Source organism: Phytophthora sojae, assembly GCF_000149755.1.
Source record: "Phytophthora sojae unplaced genomic scaffold PHYSOscaffold_5, whole genome shotgun sequence".
Taxonomy (NCBI): Eukaryota; Oomycota; class Peronosporomycetes; order Peronosporales; family Peronosporaceae; genus Phytophthora; species Phytophthora sojae.
Genome location: NW_009258119.1, coordinates 6,214,675 through 6,236,918, shown reverse-complemented (window position 1 = coordinate 6,236,918; position 22,244 = coordinate 6,214,675). Strand labels below are relative to the sequence as shown.

At 59.9% G+C, this 22,244-nt stretch overlaps 26 non-coding genes across 26 annotated transcripts; all 26 read right to left on the bottom strand.

Moving 5' to 3' along the window:
• Positions 1 to 75: 75 nt before the first annotated feature.
• On the bottom strand, positions 76 to 148 carry PHYSODRAFT_t1144. Its single transcript has one exon. It is a non-coding gene; the product is annotated as a tRNA-Ala (tRNA).
• A 700-nt stretch (positions 149 to 848) lies between these two features.
• PHYSODRAFT_t1143 lies at positions 849 to 921 on the bottom strand. Its single transcript has one exon. It is a non-coding gene; the product is annotated as a tRNA-Ala (tRNA).
• A 692-nt stretch (positions 922 to 1,613) lies between these two features.
• On the bottom strand, positions 1,614 to 1,686 carry PHYSODRAFT_t1142. The gene has a single exon. It is a non-coding gene; the product is annotated as a tRNA-Ala (tRNA).
• Positions 1,687 to 2,378: 692 nt separating this feature from the next.
• Positions 2,379 to 2,451, bottom strand: PHYSODRAFT_t1141. The gene has a single exon. It is a non-coding gene; the product is annotated as a tRNA-Ala (tRNA).
• A 697-nt stretch (positions 2,452 to 3,148) lies between these two features.
• Positions 3,149 to 3,221, bottom strand: PHYSODRAFT_t1140. The gene has a single exon. It is a non-coding gene; the product is annotated as a tRNA-Ala (tRNA).
• A 701-nt stretch (positions 3,222 to 3,922) lies between these two features.
• On the bottom strand, positions 3,923 to 3,995 carry PHYSODRAFT_t1139. Its single transcript has one exon. It is a non-coding gene; the product is annotated as a tRNA-Ala (tRNA).
• Positions 3,996 to 4,695: 700 nt separating this feature from the next.
• Positions 4,696 to 4,768, bottom strand: PHYSODRAFT_t1138. The gene has a single exon. It is a non-coding gene; the product is annotated as a tRNA-Ala (tRNA).
• Positions 4,769 to 5,469: 701 nt separating this feature from the next.
• On the bottom strand, positions 5,470 to 5,542 carry PHYSODRAFT_t1137. The gene has a single exon. It is a non-coding gene; the product is annotated as a tRNA-Ala (tRNA).
• Positions 5,543 to 6,241: 699 nt separating this feature from the next.
• Positions 6,242 to 6,314, bottom strand: PHYSODRAFT_t1136. The gene has a single exon. It is a non-coding gene; the product is annotated as a tRNA-Ala (tRNA).
• Positions 6,315 to 8,511: 2,197 nt separating this feature from the next.
• On the bottom strand, positions 8,512 to 8,584 carry PHYSODRAFT_t1135. Its single transcript has one exon. It is a non-coding gene; the product is annotated as a tRNA-Ala (tRNA).
• A 698-nt stretch (positions 8,585 to 9,282) lies between these two features.
• Positions 9,283 to 9,355, bottom strand: PHYSODRAFT_t1134. The gene has a single exon. It is a non-coding gene; the product is annotated as a tRNA-Ala (tRNA).
• Positions 9,356 to 10,056: 701 nt separating this feature from the next.
• On the bottom strand, positions 10,057 to 10,129 carry PHYSODRAFT_t1133. The gene has a single exon. It is a non-coding gene; the product is annotated as a tRNA-Ala (tRNA).
• Positions 10,130 to 10,832: 703 nt separating this feature from the next.
• PHYSODRAFT_t1132 lies at positions 10,833 to 10,905 on the bottom strand. Its single transcript has one exon. It is a non-coding gene; the product is annotated as a tRNA-Ala (tRNA).
• A 699-nt stretch (positions 10,906 to 11,604) lies between these two features.
• Positions 11,605 to 11,677, bottom strand: PHYSODRAFT_t1131. Its single transcript has one exon. It is a non-coding gene; the product is annotated as a tRNA-Ala (tRNA).
• Positions 11,678 to 12,380: 703 nt separating this feature from the next.
• PHYSODRAFT_t1130 lies at positions 12,381 to 12,453 on the bottom strand. The gene has a single exon. It is a non-coding gene; the product is annotated as a tRNA-Ala (tRNA).
• A 694-nt stretch (positions 12,454 to 13,147) lies between these two features.
• On the bottom strand, positions 13,148 to 13,220 carry PHYSODRAFT_t1129. The gene has a single exon. It is a non-coding gene; the product is annotated as a tRNA-Ala (tRNA).
• A 693-nt stretch (positions 13,221 to 13,913) lies between these two features.
• PHYSODRAFT_t1128 lies at positions 13,914 to 13,986 on the bottom strand. Its single transcript has one exon. It is a non-coding gene; the product is annotated as a tRNA-Ala (tRNA).
• Positions 13,987 to 14,684: 698 nt separating this feature from the next.
• On the bottom strand, positions 14,685 to 14,757 carry PHYSODRAFT_t1127. The gene has a single exon. It is a non-coding gene; the product is annotated as a tRNA-Ala (tRNA).
• A 694-nt stretch (positions 14,758 to 15,451) lies between these two features.
• Positions 15,452 to 15,524, bottom strand: PHYSODRAFT_t1126. The gene has a single exon. It is a non-coding gene; the product is annotated as a tRNA-Ala (tRNA).
• A 678-nt stretch (positions 15,525 to 16,202) lies between these two features.
• PHYSODRAFT_t1125 lies at positions 16,203 to 16,275 on the bottom strand. Its single transcript has one exon. It is a non-coding gene; the product is annotated as a tRNA-Ala (tRNA).
• A 692-nt stretch (positions 16,276 to 16,967) lies between these two features.
• Positions 16,968 to 17,040, bottom strand: PHYSODRAFT_t1124. Its single transcript has one exon. It is a non-coding gene; the product is annotated as a tRNA-Ala (tRNA).
• A 698-nt stretch (positions 17,041 to 17,738) lies between these two features.
• On the bottom strand, positions 17,739 to 17,811 carry PHYSODRAFT_t1123. The gene has a single exon. It is a non-coding gene; the product is annotated as a tRNA-Ala (tRNA).
• Positions 17,812 to 18,511: 700 nt separating this feature from the next.
• Positions 18,512 to 18,584, bottom strand: PHYSODRAFT_t1122. The gene has a single exon. It is a non-coding gene; the product is annotated as a tRNA-Ala (tRNA).
• A 703-nt stretch (positions 18,585 to 19,287) lies between these two features.
• PHYSODRAFT_t1121 lies at positions 19,288 to 19,360 on the bottom strand. The gene has a single exon. It is a non-coding gene; the product is annotated as a tRNA-Ala (tRNA).
• Positions 19,361 to 20,819: 1,459 nt separating this feature from the next.
• Positions 20,820 to 20,892, bottom strand: PHYSODRAFT_t1120. Its single transcript has one exon. It is a non-coding gene; the product is annotated as a tRNA-Ala (tRNA).
• Positions 20,893 to 21,590: 698 nt separating this feature from the next.
• Positions 21,591 to 21,663, bottom strand: PHYSODRAFT_t1119. The gene has a single exon. It is a non-coding gene; the product is annotated as a tRNA-Ala (tRNA).
• Positions 21,664 to 22,244: the final 581 nt, after the last annotated feature.

Below are 22,244 nucleotides of genomic sequence, written 5' to 3'. Positions count from 1 at the left end.
AGGATCCCCGCAAGCAGCGGCGCGAGGGGCGGTAAAAAGTGTTTGTTCGTAAAAAGTGTTGTGTGCCGTAAAAAGTGGACACTGGGGGTATCGACCCCCCTACCTCCCGCATGCGAAGCGGGCGCTCTACCATTTGAGCTAAGCGCCCAGACACAAACCCAAACCGCAACGCAATCGACGCGCTCAGACCAACACACACACACACACACGCACACGCCAACTCGCCACAAAACACACCAAACAAAACGACGCACAACCGCCTCACAGCGCCATCCCTCCACACATCGCCAAGCAAGCCTCCGCACCCATTACAACGATCGTCCTCTCCACCAGCACATTAGCACCCGTGAGGCGCCAGCATCCACGCCTTGTCGATTCTCCGCGCTCCGCCATGGTCCACTGCCTCACATACCCGAAGCCTCGAACCGCCAGGCCGGGAGCCACCCGCCTCCGAAAACAAAAATGTCAAGCAGCTGGCTGACTCGAACCCTACTCGTCCGACCGGCCAGTGGCCCGGACAGAGGTGACACACAGCACAGAGCACAGAGCACACAGCACACAGCTGGGCGTTTGGTCTGTGGCGCTGACCAGGCTCTCGGTGAGCTGTTTAGCCGGTCTCCCTCATGCCCAAACTCTTGTGGGATCCTGCGCCTGGCAGTCGGCGTGGTTGCCCCACACTCGCCGACAAAAAAGGTGGGTCGTCTGTAAACGTAGGCACCAGCACGCTCGCAGATGGCGGGTGAGCTTGGGTGGCGGGTGAGCAGGGGTAGGAAGGCTAGGAAGCAAGCAGCGGCGCGAGGGGCGGTAAAAAGTGTTTGTTCGTAAAAAGTGTTGTGTGCCGTAAAAAGTGGACACTGGGGGTATCGATCCCCCTACCTCCCGCATGCGAAGCGGGCGCTCTACCATTTGAGCTAAGCGCCCAGACACAAACCCAAACCGCAACGCAATCGACGCGCTCAGACCAACACACACACACACACACGCACACGCCAACTCGCCACAAAACACACCAAACAAAACGACACACAACCGCCTCACAGCGCCATCCCTCCACACATCGCCAAGCAAGCCTCCGCACCCATTACAACGATCGTCCTCTCCACCAGCACATTAGCACCCGTGAGGCGCCAGCATCCACGCCTTGTCGATTCTCCGCGCTCCGCCATGGTCCACTGCCTCACATACCCGAAGCCTCGAACCGCCAGGCCGGGAGCCACCCGCCTCCGAAACAAAAATGTCAAGCAGCTGGCTGACTCGAACCCTACTCGTCCGACCGGCCAGTGGCCCGGACAGAGGTGACACACAGCACAGAGCACACAGCACACAGCTGGGCGTTTGGTCTGTGGCGCTGACCAGGCTCTCGGTGAGCTGTTTAGCCGGTCTCCCTCATGCCCAAACTCTTGTGGGATCCTGCGCCTGGCAGTCGGCGTGGTTGCCCCACACTCGCCGACAAAAAAGGTGGGTCGTCTGTAAACGTAGGCACCAGCACGCTCGCAGATGGCGGGTGAGCTTGGGTGGCGGGTGAGCAGGGGTAGGAAGGCTAGGAAGCAAGCAGCGGCGCGAGGGGCGGTAAAAAGTGTTTGTTCGTAAAAAGTGTTGTGTGCCGTAAAAAGTGGACACTGGGGGTATCGATCCCCCTACCTCCCGCATGCGAAGCGGGCGCTCTACCATTTGAGCTAAGCGCCCAGACACAAACCCAAACCGCAACGCAATCGACGCGCTCAGACCAACACACACACACACACGCACACGCCAACTCGCCACAAAACACACCAAACAAAACCACACACAATCGCCTCACAGCGCCATCCCTCCACACATCGCCAAGCAAGCCTCCGCACCCATTACAACGATCGTCCTCTCCACCAGCACATTAGCACCCGTGAGGCGCCAGCATCCACGCCTTGTCGATTCTCCGCGCTCCGCCATGGTCCACTGCCTCACATACCCGAAGCCTCGAACCGCCAGGCCGGGAGCCACCCGCCTCCGAAAACAAAAATGTCAAGCAGCTGGCTGACTCGAACCCTACTCGTCCGACCGGCCAGTGGCCCGGACAGAGGTGACACACAGCACAGAGCACACAGCACACAGCTGGGCGTTTGGTCTGTGGCGCTGACCAGGCTCTCGGTGAGCTGTTTAGCCGGTCTCCCTCATGCCCAAACTCTTGTGGGATCCTGCGCCTGGCAGTCGGCGTGGTTGCCCCACACTCGCCGACAAAAAAGGTGGGTCGTCTGTAAACGTAGGCACCAGCACGCTCGCAGATGGCGGGTGAGCTGTGGGTGGCGGGTGAGCAGGGGTAGGAAGGCTAGGAAGCAAGCAGCGGCGCGAGGGGCGGTAAAAAGTGTTTGTTCGTAAAAAGTGTTGTGTGCCGTAAAAAGTGGACACTGGGGGTATCGATCCCCCTACCTCCCGCATGCGAAGCGGGCGCTCTACCATTTGAGCTAAGCGCCCAGACACAAACCCAAACCGCAACGCAATCGACGCGCTCAGACCAACACACACACACACACGCACACGCCAACTCGCCACAAAACACACCAAACAAAACCACACACAACCGCCTCACAGCGCCATCCCTCCACACATCGCCAAGCAAGCCTCCGCACCCATTACAACGATCGTCCTCTCCACCAGCACATTAGCACCCGTGAGGCGCCAGCATCCACGCCTTGTCGATTCTCCGCGCTCCGCCATGGTCCACTGCCTCACATACCCGAAGCCTCGAACCGCCAGGCCGGGAGCCACCCGCCTCCGAAACAAAAATGTCAAGCAGCTGGCTGACTCGAACCCTACTCGTCCGACCGGCCAGTGGCCCGGACAGAGGTGACACACAGCACAGAGCACAGAGCACACAGCACACAGCTGGGCGTTTGGTCTGTGGCGCTGACCAGGCTCTCGGTGAGCTGTTTAGCCGGTCTCCCTCATGCCCAAACTCTTGTGGGATCCTGCGCCTGGCAGTCGGCGTGGTTGCCCCACACTCGCCGACAAAAAAGGTGGGTCGTCTGTAAACGTAGGCACCAGCACGCTCGCAGATGGCGGGTGAGCTTGGGTGGCGGGTGAGCAGGGGTAGGAAGGCTAGGAAGCAAGCAGCGGCGCGAGGGGCGGTAAAAAGTGTTTGTTCGTAAAAAGTGTTGTGTGCCGTAAAAAGTGGACACTGGGGGTATCGATCCCCCTACCTCCCGCATGCGAAGCGGGCGCTCTACCATTTGAGCTAAGCGCCCAGACACAAACCCAAACCGCAACGCAATCGACGCGCTCAGACCAACACACACACACACACACGCACACGCCAACTCGCCACAAAACACACCAAACAAAACCACACACAACCGCCTCACAGCGCCATCCCTCCACACATCGCCAAGCAAGCCTCCGCACCCATTACAACGATCGTCCTCTCCACCAGCACATTAGCACCCGTGAGGCGCCAGCATCCACGCCTTGTCGATTCTCCGCGCTCCGCCATGGTCCACTGCCTCACATACCCGAAGCCTCGAACCGCCAGGCCGGGAGCCACCCGCCTCCGAAAACAAAAATGTCAAGCAGCTGGCTGACTCGAACCCTACTCGTCCGACCGGCCAGTGGCCCGGACAGAGGTGACACACAGCACAGAGCACAGAGCACACAGCACACAGCTGGGCGTTTGGTCTGTGGCGCTGACCAGGCTCTCGGTGAGCTGTTTAGCCGGTCTCCCTCATGCCCAAACTCTTGTGGGATCCTGCGCCTGGCAGTCGGCGTGGTTGCCCCACACTCGCCGACAAAAAAGGTGGGTCGTCTGTAAACGTAGGCACCAGCACGCTCGCAGATGGCGGGTGAGCTGTGGGTGGCGGGTGAGCAGGGGTAGGAAGGCTAGGAAGCAAGCAGCGGCGCGAGGGGCGGTAAAAAGTGTTTGTTCGTAAAAAGTGTTGTGTGCCGTAAAAAGTGGACACTGGGGGTATCGATCCCCCTACCTCCCGCATGCGAAGCGGGCGCTCTACCATTTGAGCTAAGCGCCCAGACACAAACCCAAACCGCAACGCAATCGACGCGCTCAGACCAACACACACACACACACACGCACACGCCAACTCGCCACAAAACACACCAAACAAAACCACACACAACCGCCTCACAGCGCCATCCCTCCACACATCGCCAAGCAAGCCTCCGCACCCATTACAACGATCGTCCTCTCCACCAGCACATTAGCACCCGTGAGGCGCCAGCATCCACGCCTTGTCGATTCTCCGCGCTCCGCCATGGTCCACTGCCTCACATACCCGAAGCCTCGAACCGCCAGGCCGGGAGCCACCCGCCTCCGAAAACAAAAATGTCAAGCAGCTGGCTGACTCGAACCCTACTCGTCCGACCGGCCAGTGGCCCGGACAGAGGTGACACACAGCACAGAGCACAGAGCACACAGCACACAGCTGGGCGTTTGGTCTGTGGCGCTGACCAGGCTCTCGGTGAGCTGTTTAGCCGGTCTCCCTCATGCCCAAACTCTTGTGGGATCCTGCGCCTGGCAGTCGGCGTGGTTGCCCCACACTCGCCGACAAAAAAGGTGGGTCGTCTGTAAACGTAGGCACCAGCACGCTCGCAGATGGCGGGTGAGCTTGGGTGGCGGGTGAGCAGGGGTAGGAAGGCTAGGAAGCAAGCAGCGGCGCGAGGGGCGGTAAAAAGTGTTTGTTCGTAAAAAGTGTTGTGTGCCGTAAAAAGTGGACACTGGGGGTATCGATCCCCCTACCTCCCGCATGCGAAGCGGGCGCTCTACCATTTGAGCTAAGCGCCCAGACACAAACCCAAACCGCAACGCAATCGACGCGCTCAGACCAACACACACACACACACACGCACACGCCAACTCGCCACAAAACACACCAAACAAAACGACACACAACCGCCTCACAGCGCCATCCCTCCACACATCGCCAAGCAAGCCTCCGCACCCATTACAACGATCGTCCTCTCCACCAGCACATTAGCACCCGTGAGGCGCCAGCATCCACGCCTTGTCGATTCTCCGCGCTCCGCCATGGTCCACTGCCTCACATACCCGAAGCCTCGAACCGCCAGGCCGGGAGCCACCCGCCTCCGAAAACAAAAATGTCAAGCAGCTGGCTGACTCGAACCCTACTCGTCCGACCGGCCAGTGGCCCGGACAGAGGTGACACACAGCACACAGCACAGAGCACACAGCACAAAGCTGGGCGTTTGGTCTGTGGCGCTGACCAGGCTCTCGGTGAGCTGTTTAGCCGGTCTCCCTCATGCCCAAACTCTTGTGGGATCCTGCGCCTGGCAGTCGGCGTGGTTGCCCCACACTCGCCGACAAAAAAGGTGGGTCGTCTGTAAACGTAGGCACCAGCACGCTCGCAGATGGCGGGTGAGCTGTGGGTGGCGGGTGAGCAGGGGTAGGAAGGCTAGGAAGCAAGCAGCGGCGCGAGGGGCGGTAAAAAGTGTTTGTTCGTAAAAAGTGTTGTGTGCCGTAAAAAGTGGACACTGGGGGTATCGATCCCCCTACCTCCCGCATGCGAAGCGGGCGCTCTACCATTTGAGCTAAGCGCCCAGACACAAACCCAAACCGCAACGCAATCGACGCGCTCAGACCAACACACACACACACACACACACGCCAACTCGCCACAAAACACACCAAACAAAACCACACACAACCGCCTCACAGCGCCATCCCTCCACACATCGCCAAGCAAGCCTCCGCACCCATTACAACGATCGTCCTCTCCACCAGCACATTAGCACCCGTGAGGCGCCAGCATCCACGCCTTGTCGATTCTCCGCGCTCCGCCATGGTCCACTGCCTCACATACCCGAAGCCTCGAACCGCCAGGCCGGGAGCCACCCGCCTCCGAAAACAAAAATGTCAAGCAGCTGGCTGACTCGAACCCTACTCGTCCGACCGGCCAGTGGCCCGGACAGAGGTGACACACAGCACAGAGCACAGAGCACACAGCACACAGCTGGGCGTTTGGTCTGTGGCGCTGACCAGGCTCTCGGTGAGCTGTTTAGCCGGTCTCCCTCATGCCCAAACTCTTGTGGGATCCTGCGCCTGGCAGTCGGCGTGGTTGCCCCACACTCGCCGACAAAAAAGGTGGGTCGTCTGTAAACGTAGGCACCAGCACGCTCGCAGATGGCGGGTGAGCTGTGGGTGGCGGGTGAGCAGGGGTAGGAAGGCTAGGAAGCAAGCAGCGGCGCGAGGGGCGGTAAAAAGTGTTTGTTCGTAAAAAGTGTTGTGTGCCGTAAAAAGTGGACACTGGGGGTATCGATCCCCCTACCTCCCGCATGCGAAGCGGGCGCTCTACCATTTGAGCTAAGCGCCCAGACACAAACCCAAACCGCAACGCAATCGACGCGCTCAGACCAACACACACACACACACGCACACGCCAACTCGCCACAAAACACACCAAACAAAACCACACACAACCGCCTCACAGCGCCATCCCTCCACACATCGCCAAGCAAGCCTCCGCACCCATTACAACGATCGTCCTCTCCACCAGCACATTAGCACCCGTGAGGCGCCAGCATCCACGCCTTGTCGATTCTCCGCGCTCCGCCATGGTCCACTGCCTCACATACCGGAAGCCTCGAACCGCCAGGCCGGGAGCCACCCGCCTCGGAAACAAAAATGTCAAGCAGCTGGCTGACTCGAACCCTACTCGTCCGACCGGCCAGTGGCCCGGACAGAGGTGACACACAGCACAGAGCACAGAGCACACAGCACACAGCTGGGCGTTTGGTCTGTGGCGCTGACCAGGCTCTCGGTGAGCTGTTTAGCCGGTCTCCCTCATGCCCAAACTCTTGTGGGATCCTGCGCCTGGCAGTCGGCGTGGTTGCCCCACACTCGCCGACAAAAAAGGTGGGTCGTCTGTAAACGTAGGCACCAGCACGCTCGCAGATGGCGGGTGAGCTGTGGGTGGCGGGTGAGCAGGGGTAGGAAGGCTAGGAAGCAAGCAGCGGCGCGAGGGGCGGTAAAAAGTGGTTGTTCGTAAAAAGTGTTGTGTGCCGTAAAAGTGGACACTGGGGGTATCGATCCGCATGCGAAGCGGGTGCTCTACCATTTGAGCTAAGCGCCCAGACACAAACCCAAACCGCAACGCAATCGACGCGCTCAGACCAACACACACACACACACGCACACGCCAACTCGCCACAAAACACACCAAACAAAACCACACACAACCGCCTCACAGCGCCATCCCTCCACACATCGCCAAGCAAGCCTCCGCACCCATTACAACGATCGTCCTCTCCACCAGCACATTAGCACCCGTGAGGCGCCAGCATCCACGCCTTGTCGATTCTCCGCGCTCCGCCATGGTCCACTGCCTCACATACCCGAAGCCTCGAACCGCCAGGCCGGGAGCCACCCGCCTCCGAAAACAAAAATGTCAAGCAGCTGGCTGACTCGAACCCTACTCGTCCGACCGGCCAGTGGCCCGGACAGAGGTGACACACAGCACAGAGCACAGAGCACACAGCACACAGCTGGGCGTTTGGTCTGTGGCGCTGACCAGGCTCTCGGTGAGCTGTTTAGCCGGTCTCCCTCATGCCCAAACTCTTGTGGGATCCTGCGCCTGGCAGTCGGCGTGGTTGCCCCACACTCGCCGACAAAAAAGGTGGGTCGTCTGTAAACGTAGGCACCAGCACGCTCGCAGATGGCGGGTGAGCTGTGGGTGGCGGGTGAGCAGGGGTAGGAAGGCTAGGAAGCAAGCAGCGGCGCGAGGGGCGGTAAAAAGTGTTTGTTCGTAAAAAGTGTTGCGTGCCGTAAAAGTGGACACTGGGGGTATCGATCCGCATGCGAAGCGGGCGCTCTACCATTTGAGCTAAGCGCCCAGACACAAACCCAAACCGCAACGCAATCGACGCGCTCAGACCAACACACACACACACACGCACACGCCAACTCGCCACAAAACACACCAAACAAAACCACACACAACCGCCTCACAGCGCCATCCCTCCACACATCGCCAAGCAAGCCTCCGCACCCATTACAACGATCGTCCTCTCCACCAGCACATTAGCACCCGTGAGGCGCCAGCATCCACGCCTTGTCGATTCTCCGCGCTCCGCCATGGTCCACTGCCTCACATACCCGAAGCCTCGAACCGCCAGGCCGGGAGCCACCCGCCTCCGAAAACAAAAATGTCAAGCAGCTGGCTGACTCGAACCCGCCCGGACAGAGGTGACACACAGCACAGAGCACAGAGCACACAGCACACAGCTGGGCGTTTGGTCTGTGGCGCTGACCAGGCTCTCGGTGAGCTGTTTAGCCGGTCTCCCTCATGCCCAAACTCTTGTGGGATCCTGCGCCTGGCAGTCGGCGTGGTTGCCCCACACTCGCCGACAAAAAAGGTGGGTCGTCTGTAAACGTAGGCACCAGCACGCTCGCAGATGGCGGGTGAGCTGTGGGTGGCGGGTGAGCAGGGGTAGGAAGGCTAGGAAGCAAGCAGCGGCGCGAGGGGCGGTAAAAAGTGTTTGTTCGTAAAAAGTGTTGTGTGCCGTAAAAAGTGGACACTGGGGGTATCGATCCCCCTACCTCCCGCATGCGAAGCGGGCGCTCTACCATTTGAGCTAAGCGCCCAGACACAAACCCAAACCGCAACGCAATCGACGCGCTCAGACCAACACACACACACACACGCACACGCCAACTCGCCACAAAACACACCAAACAAAACCACACACAACCGCCTCACAGCGTCATCCCTCCACACATCGCCAAGCAAGCCTCCGCACCCATTACAACGATCGTCCTCTCCACCAGCACATTAGCACCCGTGAGGCGCCAGCATCCACGCCTTGTCGATTCTCCGCGCTCCGCCATGGTCCACTGCCTCACATACCCGAAGCCTCGAACCGCCAGGCCGGGAGCCACCCGCCTCCGAAAACAAAAATGTCAAGCAGCTGGCTGACTCGAACCCTACTCGTCCGACCGGCCAGTGGCCCGGACAGAGGTGACACACAGCACAGAGCACAGAGCACACAGCACACAGCTGGGCGTTTGGTCTGTGGCGCTGACCAGGCTCTCGGTGAGCTGTTTAGCCGGTCTCCCTCATGCCCAAACTCTTGTGGGATCCTGCGCCTGGCAGTCGGCGTGGTTGCCCCACACTCGCCGACAAAAAAGGTGGGTCGTCTGTAAACGTAGGCACCAGCACGCTCGCAGATGGCGGGTGAGCTTGGGTGGCGGGTGAGCAGGGGTAGGAAGGCTAGGAAGCAAGCAGCGGCGCGAGGGGCGGTAAAAAGTGTTTGTTCGTAAAAAGTGTTGTGTGCCGTAAAAAGTGGACACTGGGGGTATCGACCCCCCTACCTCCCGCATGCGAAGCGGGCGCTCTACCATTTGAGCTAAGCGCCCAGACACAAACCCAAACCGCAACGCAATCGACGCGCTCAGACCAACACACACACACACACACGCACACGCCAACTCGCCACAAAACACACCAAACAAAACGACACACAACCGCCTCACAGCGCCATCCCTCCACACATCGCCAAGCAAGCCTCCGCACCCATTACAACGATCGTCCTCTCCACCAGCACATTAGCACCCGTGAGGCGCCAGCATCCACGCCTTGTCGATTCTCCGCGCTCCGCCATGGTCCACTGCCTCACATACCCGAAGCCTCGAACCGCCAGGCCGGGAGCCACCCGCCTCCGAAAACAAAAATGTCAAGCAGCTGGCTGACTCGAACCCTACTCGTCCGACCGGCCAGTGGCCCGGACAGAGGTGACACACAGCACAGAGCACAGAGCACACAGCACAAAGCTGGGCGTTTGGTCTGTGGCGCTGACCAGGCTCTCGGTGAGCTGTTTAGCCGGTCTCCCTCATGCCCAAACTCTTGTGGGATCCTGCGCCTGGCAGTCGGCGTGGTTGCCCCACACTCGCCGACAAAAAAGGTGGGTCGTCTGTAAACGTAGGCACCAGCACGCTCGCAGATGGCGGGTGAGCTGTGGGTGGCGGGTGAGCAGGGTTAGGAAGGCTAGGAAGCAAGCAGCGGCGCGAGGGGCGGTAAAAAGTGTTTGTTCGTAAAAAGTGTTGTGTGCCGTAAAAAGTGGACACTGGGGGTATCGATCCCCCTACCTCCCGCATGCGAAGCGGGCGCTCTACCATTTGAGCTAAGCGCCCAGACACAAACCCAAACCGCAACGCAATCGACGCGCTCAGACCAACACACACACACACACACACGCACACGCCAACTCGCCACAAAACACACCAAACAAAACGACACACAACCGCCTCACAGCGCCATCCCTCCACACATCGCCAAGCAAGCCTCCGCACCCATTACAACGATCGTCCTCTCCACCAGCACATTAGCACCCGTGAGGCGCCAGCATCCACGCCTTGTCGATTCTCCGCGCTCCGCCATGGTCCACTGCCTCACATACCCGAAGCCTCGAACCGCCAGGCCGGGAGCCACCCGCCTCCGAAAACAAAAATGTCAAGCAGCTGGCTGACTCGAACCCTACTCGTCCGACCGGCCAGTGGCCCGGACAGAGGTGACACACAGCACAGAGCACAGAGCACACAGCACAAAGCTGGGCGTTTGGTCTGTGGCGCTGACCAGGCTCTCGGTGAGCTGTTTAGCCGGTCTCCCTCATGCCCAAACTCTTGTGGGATCCTGCGCCTGGCAGTCGGCGTGGTTGCCCCACACTCGCCGACAAAAAAGGTGGGTCGTCTGTAAACGTAGGCACCAGCACGCTCGCAGATGGCGGGTGAGCTGTGGGTGGCGGGTGAGCAGGGGTAGGAAGGCTAGGAAGCAAGCAGCGGCGCGAGGGGCGGTAAAAAGTGTTTGTTCGTAAAAAGTGTTGTGTGCCGTAAAAAGTGGACACTGGGGGTATCGATCCCCCTACCTCCCGCATGCGAAGCGGGCGCTCTACCATTTGAGCTAAGCGCCCAGACACAAACCCAAACCGCAACGCAATCGACGCGCTCAGACCAACACACACACACACACGCACACGCCAACTCGCCACAAAACACACCAAACAAAACCACACACAACCGCCTCACAGCGCCATCCCTCCACACATCGCCAAGCAAGCCTCCGCACCCATTACAACGATCGTCCTCTCCACCAGCACATTAGCACCCGTGAGGCGCCAGCATCCACGCCTTGTCGATTCTCCGCGCTCCGCCATGGTCCACTGCCTCACATACCCGAAGCCTCGAACCGCCAGGCCGGGAGCCACCCGCCTCCGAAAACAAAAATGTCAAGCAGCTGGCTGACTCGAACCCTACTCGTCCGACCGGCCAGTGGCCCGGACAGAGGTGACACACAGCACAGAGCACAGAGCACACAGCACAAAGCTGGGCGTTTGGTCTGTGGCGCTGACCAGGCTCTCGGTGAGCTGTTTAGCCGGTCTCCCTCATGCCCAAACTCTTGTGGGATCCTGCGCCTGGCAGTCGGCGTGGTTGCCCCACACTCGCCGACAAAAAAGGTGGGTCGTCTGTAAACGTAGGCACCAGCACGCTCGCAGATGGCGGGTGAGCTGTGGGTGGCGGGTGAGCAGGGGTAGGAAGGCTAGGAAGCAAGCAGCGGCGCGAGGGGCGGTAAAAAGTGTTTGTTCGTAAAAAGTGTTGTGTGCCGTAAAAAGTGGACACTGGGGGTATCGATCCCCCTACCTCCCGCATGCGAAGCGGGCGCTCTACCATTTGAGCTAAGCGCCCAGACACAAACCCAAACCGCAACGCAATCGACGCGCTCAGACCAACACACACACACACACACACGCACACGCCAACTCGCCACAAAACACACCAAACAAAACCACACACAACCGCCTCACAGCGCCATCCCTCCACACATCGCCAAGCAAGCCTCCGCACCCATTACAACGATCGTCCTCTCCACCAGCACATTAGCACCCGTGAGGCGCCAGCATCCACGCCTTGTCGATTCTCCGCGCTCCGCCATGGTCCACTGCCTCACATACCCGAAGCCTCGAACCGCCAGGCCGGGAGCCACCCGCCTCCGAAAACAAAAATGTCAAGCAGCTGGCTGACTCGAACCCTACTCGTCCGACCGGCCAGTGGCCCGGACAGAGGTGACACACAGCACAGAGCACAGAGCACACAGCACAAAGCTGGGCGTTTGGTCTGTGGCGCTGACCAGGCTCTCGGTGAGCTGTTTAGCCGGTCTCCCTCATGCCCAAACTCTTGTGGGATCCTGCGCCTGGCAGTCGGCGTGGTTGCCCCACACTCGCCGACAAAAAAGGTGGGTCGTCTGTAAACGTAGGCACCAGCACGCTCGCAGATGGCGGGTGAGCTGTGGGTGGCGGGTGAGCAGGGGTAGGAAGGCTAGGAAGCAAGCAGCGGCGCGAGGGGCGGTAAAAAGTGTTTGTTCGTAAAAAGTGTTGTGTGCCGTAAAAAGTGGACACTGGGGGTATCGATCCCCCTACCTCCCGCATGCGAAGCGGGCGCTCTACCATTTGAGCTAAGCGCCCAGACACAAACCCAAACCGCAACGCAATCGACGCGCTCAGACCAACACACACACACACACACGCACACGCCAACTCGCCACAAAACACACCAAACAAAACCACACACAACCGCCTCACAGCGCCATCCCTCCACACATCGCCAAGCAAGCCTCCGCACCCATTACAACGATCGTCCTCTCCACCAGCACATTAGCACCCGTGAGGCGCCAGCATCCACGCCTTGTCGATTCTCCGCGCTCCGCCATGGTCCACTGCCTCACATACCCGAAGCCTCGAACCGCCAGGCCGGGAGCCACCCGCCTCCGAAAACAAAAATGTCAAGCAGCTGGCTGACTCGAACCCTACTCGTCCGACCGGCCAGTGGCCCGGACAGAGGTGACACACAGCACAGAGCACAGAGCACACAGCTGGGCGTTTGGTCTGTGGCGCTGACCAGGCTCTCGGTGAGCTGTTTAGCCGGTCTCCCTCATGCCCAAACTTTTGTGGGATCCTGCACCTGGCAGTCGGCGTGGTTGCCCCACACTCGCCGACAAAAAAGGTGGGTCGTCTGTAAACGTAGGCACCAGCACGCTCGCAGATGGCGGGTGAGCTGTGGGTGGCGGGTGAGCAGGGGTAGGAAGGCTAGGAAGCAAGCAGCGGCGCGAGGGGCGGTAAAAAGTGTTTGTTCGTAAAAAGTGTTGTGTGCCGTAAAAAGTGGACACTGGGGGTATCGATCCCCCTACCTCCCGCATGCGAAGCGGGCGCTCTACCATTTGAGCTAAGCGCCCAGACACAAACCCAAACCGCAACGCAATCGACGCGCTCAGACCAACACACAGACACACACACGCACACGCCAACTCGCCACAAAACACACCAAACAAAACCACACACAACCGCCTCACAGCGCCATCCCTCCACACATCGCCAAGCAAGCCTCCGCACCCATTACAACGATCGTCCTCTCCACCAGCACATTAGCACCCGTGAGGCGCCAGCATCCACGCCTTGTCGATTCTCCGCGCTCCGCCATGGTCCACTGCCTCACATACCCGAAGCCTCGAACCGCCAGGCCGGGAGCCACCCGCCTCCGAAAACAAAAATGTCAAGCAGCTGGCTGACTCGAACCCTACTCGTCCGACCGGCCAGTGGCCCGGACAGAGGTGACACACAGCACAGAGCACAGAGCACACAGCTGGGCGTTTGGTCTGTGGCGCTGACCAGGCTCTCGGTGAGCTGTTTAGCCGGTCTCCCTCATGCCCAAACTCTTGTGGGATCCTGCGCCTGGCAGTCGGCGTGGTTGCCCCACACTCGCCGACAAAAAAGGTGGGTCGTCTGTAAACGTAGGCACCAGCACGCTCGCAGATGGCGGGTGAGCTTGGGTGGCGGGTGAGCAGGGGTAGGAAGGCTAGGAAGCAAGCAGCGGCGCGAGGGGCGGTAAAAAGTGTTTGTTCGTAAAAAGTGTTGTGTGCCGTAAAAAGTGGACACTGGGGGTATCGATCCCCCTACCTCCCGCATGCGAAGCGGGCGCTCTACCATTTGAGCTAAGCGCCCAGACACAAACCCAAACCGCAACGCAATCGACGCGCTCAGACCAACACACACACACACACGCACACGCCAACTCGCCACAAAACACACCAAACAAAACCACACACAACCGCCTCACAGCGCCATCCCTCCACACATCGCCAAGCAAGCCTCCGCACCCATTACAACGATCGTCCTCTCCACCAGCACATTAGCACCCGTGAGGCGCCAGCATCCACGCCTTGTCGATTCTCCGCGCTCCGCCATGGTCCACTGCCTCACATACCCGAAGCCTCGAACCGCCAGGCCGGGAGCCACCCGCCTCCGAAAACAAAAATGTCAAGCAGCTGGCTGACTCGAACCCTACTCGTCCGACCGGCCAGTGGCCCGGACAGAGGTGACACACAGCACAGAGCACAGAGCACACAGCACAAAGCTGGGCGTTTGGTCTGTGGCGCTGACCAGGCTCTCGGTGAGCTGTTTAGCCGGTCTCCCTCATGCCCAAACTCTTGTGGGATCCTGCGCCTGGCAGTCGGCGTGGTTGCCCCACACTCGCCGACAAAAAAGGTGGGTCGTCTGTAAACGTAGGCACCAGCACGCTCGCAGATGGCGGGTGAGCTTGGGTGGCGGGTGAGCAGGGGTAGGAAGGCTAGGAAGCAAGCAGCGGCGCGAGGGGCGGTAAAAAGTGTTTGTTCGTAAAAAGTGTTGCGTGCCGTAAAAAGTGGAGACTGGGGGTATCGATCCCCCTACCTCCCGCATGCGAAGCGGGCGCTCTACCATTTGAGCTAAGCGCCCAGACACAAACCCAAACCGCAACGCAATCGACGCGCTCAGACCAACACACACACACACACACGCACACGCCAACTCGCCACAAAACACACCAAACAAAACCACACACAACCGCCTCACAGCGCCATCCCTCCACACATCGCCAAGCAAGCCTCCGCACCCATTACAACGATCGTCCTCTCCACCAGCACATTAGCACCCGTGAGGCGCCAGCATCCACGCCTTGTCGATTCTCCGCGCTCCGCCATGGTCCACTGCCTCACATACCCGAAGCCTCGAACCGCCAGGCCGGGAGCCACCCGCCTCCGAAAACAAAAATGTCAAGCAGCTGGCTGACTCGAACCCTACTCGTCCGACCGGCCAGTGGCCCGGACAGAGGTGACACACAGCACAGAGCACAGAGCACACAGCTGGGCGTTTGGTCTGTGGCGCTGACCAGGCTCTCGGTGAGCTGTTTAGCCGGTCTCCCTCATGCCCAAACTCTTGTGGGATCCTGCGCCTGGCAGTCGGCGTGGTTGCCCCACACTCGCCGACAAAAAAGGTGGGTCGTCTGTAAACGTAGGCACCAGCACGCTCGCAGATGGCGGGTGAGCTGTGGGTGGCGGGTGAGCAGGGGTAGGAAGGCTAGGAAGCAAGCAGCGGCGCGAGGGGCGGTAAAAAGTGTTTGTTCGTAAAAAGTGTTGTGTGCCGTAAAAAGTGGACACTGGGGGTATCGATCCCCCTACCTCCCGCATGCGAAGCGGGCGCTCTACCATTTGAGCTAAGCGCCCAGACACAAACCCAAACCGCAACGCAATCGACGCGCTCAGACCAACACACACACACACACGCACACGCCAACTCGCCACAAAACACACCAAACAAAACGACACACAACCGCCTCACAGCGCCATCCCTCCACACATCGCCAAGCAAGCCTCCGCACCCATTACAACGATCGTCCTCTCCACCAGCACATTAGCACCCGTGAGGCGCCAGCATCCACGCCTTGTCGATTCTCCGCGCTCCGCCATGGTCCACTGCCTCACATACCCGAAGCCTCGAACCGCCAGGCCGGGAGCCACCCGCCTCCGAAAACAAAAATGTCAAGCAGCTGGCTGACTCGAACCCGCCCAGACAGAGGTGACACACAGCACAGAGCACAGAGCACACAGCACACAGCTGGGCGTTTGGTCTGTGGCGCTGACCAGGCTCTCGGTGAGCTGTTTAGCCGGTCTCCCTCATGCCCAAACTCTTGTGGGATCCTGCGCCTGGCAGTCGGCGTGGTTGCCCCACACTCGCCGACAAAAAAGGTGGGTCGTCTGTAAACGTAGGCACCAGCACGCTCGCAGATGGCGGGTGAGCTGTGGGTGGCGGGTGAGCAGGGGTAGGAAGGCTAGGAAGCAAGCAGCGGCGCGAGGGGCGGTAAAAAGTGTTTGTTCGTAAAAAGTGTTGTGTGCCGTAAAAAGTGGACACTGGGGGTATCGATCCCCCTACCTCCCGCATGCGAAGCGGGCGCTCTACCATTTGAGCTAAGCGCCCAGACACAAACCCAAACCGCAACGCAATCGACGCGCTCAGACCAACACACACACACACACACGCACACGCCAACTCGCCACAAAACACACCAAACAAAACCACACACAACCGCCTCACAGCGCCATCCCTCCACACATCGCCAAGCAAGCCTCCGCACCCATTACAACGATCGTCCTCTCCACCAGCACATTAGCACCCGTGAGGCGCCAGCATCCACGCCTTGTCGATTCTCCGCGCTCCGCCATGGTCCACTGCCTCACATACCCGAAGCCTCGAACCGCCAGGCCGGGAGCCACCCGCCTCCGAAACAAAAATGTCAAGCAGCTGGCTGACTCGAACCCTACTCGTCCGACCGGCCAGTGGCCCGGACAGAGGTGACACACAGCACAGAGCACACAGCACACAGCTGGGCGTTTGGTCTGTGGCGCTGACCAGGCTCTCGGTGAGCTGTTTAGCCGGTCTCCCTCATGCCCAAACTCTTGTGGGATCCTGCGCCTGGCAGTCGGCGTGGTTGCCCCACACTCGCCGACAAAAAAGGTGGGTCGTCTGTAAACGTAGGCACCAGCACGCTCGCAGATGGCGGGTGAGCTTGGGTGGCGGGTGAGCAGGGGTAGGAAGGCTAGGAAGCAAGCAGCGGCGCGAGGGGCGGTAAAAAGTGTTTGTTCGTAAAAAGTGTTGTGTGCCGTAAAAAGTGGACACTGGGGGTATCGATCCCCCTACCTCCCGCATGCGAAGCGGGCGCTCTACCATTTGAGCTAAGCGCCCAGACACAAACCCAAACCGCAACGCAATCGACGCGCTCAGACCAACACACACACACACACGCACACGCCAACTCGCCACAAAACACACCAAACAAAACGACACACAACCGCCTCACAGCGCCATCCCTCCACACATCGCCAAGCAAGCCTCCGCACCCATTACAACGATCGTCCTCTCCACCAGCACATTAGCACCCGTGAGGCGCCAGCATCCACGCCTTGTCGATTCTCCGCGCTCCGCCATGGTCCACTGCCTCACATACCCGAAGCCTCGAACCGCCAGGCCGGGAGCCACCCGCCTCCGAAAACAAAAATGTCAAGCAGCTGGCTGACTCGAACCCTACTCGTCCGACCGGCCAGTGGCCCGGACAGAGGTGACACACAGCACAGAGCACAGAGCACACAGCACAAAGCTGGGCGTTTGGTCTGTGGCGCTGACCAGGCTCTCGGTGAGCTGTTTAGCCGGTCTCCCTCATGCCCAAACTCTTGTGGGATCCTGCGCCTGGCAGTCGGCGTGGTTGCCCCACACTCGCCGACAAAAAAGGTGGGTCGTCTGTAAACGTAGGCACCAGCACGCTCGCAGATGGCGGGTGAGCTTGGGTGGCGGGTGAGCAGGGGTAGGAAGGCTAGGAAGCAAGCAGCGGCGCGAGGGGCGGTAAAAAGTGTTTGTTCGTAAAAAGTGTTGTGTGCCGTAAAAAGTGGACACTGGGGGTATCGATCCCCCTACCTCCCGCATGCGAAGCGGGCGCTCTACCATTTGAGCTAAGCGCCCAGACACAAACCCAAACCGCAACGCAATCGACGCGCTCAGACCAACACACACACACACACACGCACACGCCAACTCGCCACAAAACACACCAAACAAAACGACGCACAACCGCCTCACAGCGCCATCCCTCCACACATCGCCAAGCAAGCCTCCGCACCCATTACAACGATCGTCCTCTCCACCAGCACATTAGCACCCGTGAGGCGCCAGCATCCACGCCTTGTCGATTCTCCGCGCTCCGCCATGGTCCACTGCCTCACATACCCGAAGCCTCGAACCGCCAGGCCGGGAGCCACCCGCCTCCGAAAACAAAAATGTCAAGCAGCTGGCTGACTCGAACCCTACTCGTCCGACCGGCCAGTGGCCCGGACAGAGGTGACACACAGCACAGAGCACAGAGCACACAGCACAAAGCTGGGCGTTTGGTCTGTGGCGCTGACCAGGCTCTCGGTGAGCTGTTTAGCCGGTCTCCCTCATGCCCAAACTCTTGTGGGATCCTGCGCCTGGCAGTCGGCGTGGTTGCCCCACACTCGCCGACAAAAAAGGTGGGTCGTCTGTAAACGTAGGCACCAGCACGCTCGCAGATGGCGGGTGAGCTTGGGTGGCGGGTGAGCAGGGGTAGGAAGGCTAGGAAGCAAGCAGCGGCGCGAGGGGCGGTAAAAAGTGTTTGTTCGTAAAAAGTGTTGTGTGCCGTAAAAAGTGGACACTGGGGGTATCGATCCCCCTACCTCCCGCATGCGAAGCGGGCGCTCTACCATTTGAGCTAAGCGCCCAGACACAAACCCAAACCGCAACGCAATCGACGCGCTCAGACCAACACACACACACACACACACGCACACGCCAACTCGCCACAAAACACACCAAACAAAACGACGCACAACCGCCTCACAGCGCCATCCCTCCACACATCGCCAAGCAAGCCTCCGCACCCATTACAACGATCGTCCTCTCCACCAGCACATTAGCACCCGTGAGGCGCCAGCATCCACGCCTTGTCGATTCTCCGCGCTCCGCCATGGTCCACTGCCTCACATACCCGAAGCCTCGAACCGCCAGGCCGGGAGCCACCCGCCTCCGAAAACAAAAATGTCAAGCAGCTGGCTGACTCGAACCCTACTCGTCCGACCGGCCAGTGGCCCGGACAGAGGTGACACACAGCACAGAGCACAGAGCACACAGCACAAAGCTGGGCGTTTGGTCTGTGGCGCTGACCAGGCTCTCGGTGAGCTGTTTAGCCGGTCTCCCTCATACCCAAACTCTTGTGGGATCCTGCGCCTGGCAGTCGGCGTGGTTGCCCCACACTCGCCGACAAAAAAGGTGGGTCGTCTGTAAACGTAGGCACCAGCACGCTCGCAGATGGCGGGTGAGCTGTGGGTGGCGGGTGAGCAGGGGTAGGAAGGCTAGGAAGCAAGCAGCGGCGCGAGGGGCGGTAAAAAGTGTTTGTTCGTAAAAAGTGTTGTGTGCCGTAAAAAGTGGACACTGGGGGTATCGATCCCCCTACCTCCCGCATGCGAAGCGGGCGCTCTACCATTTGAGCTAAGCGCCCAGACACAAACCCAAACCGCAACGCAATCGACGCGCTCAGACCAACACACACACACACACGCACACGCCAACTCGCCACAAAACACACCAAACAAAATGACACACAACCGCCTCACAGCGCCATCCCTCCACACATCGCCAAGCAAGCCTCCGCACCCATTACAACGATCGTCCTCTCCACCAGCACATTAGCACCCGTGAGGCGCCAGCATCCACGCCTTGTCGATTCTCCGCGCTCCGCCATGGTCCACTGCCTCACATACCCGAAGCCTCGAACCGCCAGGCCGGGAGCCACCCGCCTCCGAAAACAAAAATGTCAAGCAGCTGGCTGACTCGAACCCTACTCGTCCGACCGGCCAGTGGCCCGGACAGAGGTGACACACAGCACAGAGCACAGAGCACACAGCACACAGCTGGGCGTTTGGTCTGTGGCGCTGACCAGGCTCTCGGTGAGCTGTTTAGCCGGTCTCCCTCATGCCCAAACTCTTGTGGGATCCTGCGCCTGGCAGTCGGCGTGGTTGCCCCACACTCGCCGACAAAAAAGGTGGGTCGTCTGTAAACGTAGGCACCAGCACGCTCGCAGATGGCGGGTGAGCTGTGGGTGGCGGGTGAGCAGGGGTAGGAAGGCTAGGAAGCAAGCAGCGGCGCGAGGGGCGGTAAAAAGTGTTTGTTCGTAAAAAGTGTTGTGTGCCGTAAAAGTGGACACTGGGGGTATCGATCCGCATGCGAAGCGGGCGCTCTACCATTTGAGCTAAGCGCCCAGACACAAACCCAAACCGCAACGCAATCGACGCGCTCAGACCAACACACACACACACACGCACACGCCAACTCGCCACAAAACACACCAAACAAAACCACACACAACCGCCTCACAGCGCCATCCCTCCACACATCGCCAAGCAAGCCTCCGCACCCATTACAACGATCGTCCTCTCCACCAGCACATTAGCACCCGTGAGGCGCCAGCATCCACGCCTTGTCGATTCTCCGCGCTCCGCCATGGTCCACTGCCTCACATACCCGAAGCCTCGAACCGCCAGGCCGGGAGCCACCCGCCTCCGAAAACAAAAATGTCAAGCAGCTGGCTGACTCGAACCCTACTCGTCCGACCGGCCAGTGGCCCGGACAGAGGTGACACACAGCACAGAGCACAGAGCACACAGCACAAAGCTGGGCGTTTGGTCTGTGGCGCTGACCAGGCTCTCGGTGAGCTGTTTAGCCGGTCTCCCTCATGCCCAAACTCTTGTGGGATCCTGCGCCTGGCAGTCGGCGTGGTTGCCCCACACTCGCCGACAAAAAAGGTGGGTCGTCTGTAAACGTAGGCACCAGCACGCTCGCAGATGGCGGGTGAGCTGTGGGTGGCGGGTGAGCAGGGGTAGGAAGGCTAGGAAGCAAGCAGCGGCGCGAGGGGCGGTAAAAAGTGTTTGTTCGTAAAAAGTGTTGTGTGCCGTAAAAAGTGGACACTGGGGGTATCGATCCCCCTACCTCCCGCATGCGAAGCGGGCGCTCTACCATTTGAGCTAAGCGCCCAGACACAAACCCAAACCGCAACGCAATCGACGCGCTCAGACCAACACACACACACACACGCACACGCCAACTCGCCACAAAACACACCAAACAAAACCACACACAACCGCCTCACAGCGTCATCCCTCCACACATCGCCAAGCAAGCCTCCGCACCCATTACAACGATCGTCCTCTCCACCAGCACATTAGCACCCGTGAGGCGCCAGCATCCACGCCTTGTCGATTCTCCGCGCTCCGCCATGGTCCACTGCCTCACATACCCGAAGCCTCGAACCGCCAGGCCGGGAGCCACCCGCCTCCGAAAACAAAAATGTCAAGCAGCTGGCTGACTCGAACCCTACTCGTCCGACCGGCCAGTGGCCCGGACAGAGGTGACACACAGCACAGAGCACAGAGCACACAGCACACAGCTGGGCGTTTGGTCTGTGGCGCTGACCAGGCTCTCGGTGAGCTGTTTAGCCGGTCTCCCTCATGCCCAAACTCTTGTGGGATCCTGCGCCTGGCAGTCGGCGTGGTTGCCCCACACTCGCCGACAAAAAAGGTGGGTCGTCTGTAAACGTAGGCACCAGCACGCTCGCAGATGGCGGGTGAGCTTGGGTGGCGGGTGAGCAGGGGTAGGAAGGCTAGGAAGCAAGCAGCGGCGCGAGGGGCGGTAAAAAGTGTTTGTTCGTAAAAAGTGTTGTGTGCCGTAAAAAGTGGACACTGGGGGTATCGATCCCCCTACCTCCCGCATGCGAAGCGGGCGCTCTACCATTTGAGCTAAGCGCCCAGACACAAACCCAAACCGCAACGCAATCGACGCGCTCAGACCAACACACACACACACACACGCACACGCCAACTCGCCACAAAACACACCAAACAAAACCACACACAACCGCCTCACAGCGCCATCCCTCCACACATCGCCAAGCAAGCCTCCGCACCCATTACAACGATCGTCCTCTCCACCAGCACATTAGCACCCGTGAGGCGCCAGCATCCACGCCTTGTCGATTCTCCGCGCTCCGCCATGGTCCACTGCCTCACATACCCGAAGCCTCGAACCGCCAGGCCGGGAGCCACCCGCCTCCGAAAACAAAAATGTCAAGCAGCTGGCTGACTCGAACCCTACTCGTCCGACCGGCCAGTGGCCCGGACAGAGGTGACACACAGCACAGAGCACAGAGCACACAGCACAAAGCTGGGCGTTTGGTCTGTGGCGCTGACCAGGCTCTCGGTGAGCTGTTTAGCCGGTCTCCCTCATGCCCAAACTCTTGTGGGATCCTGCGCCTGGCAGTCGGCGTGGTTGCCCCACACTCGCCGACAAAAAAGGTGGGTCGTCTGTAAACGTAGGCACCAGCACGCTCG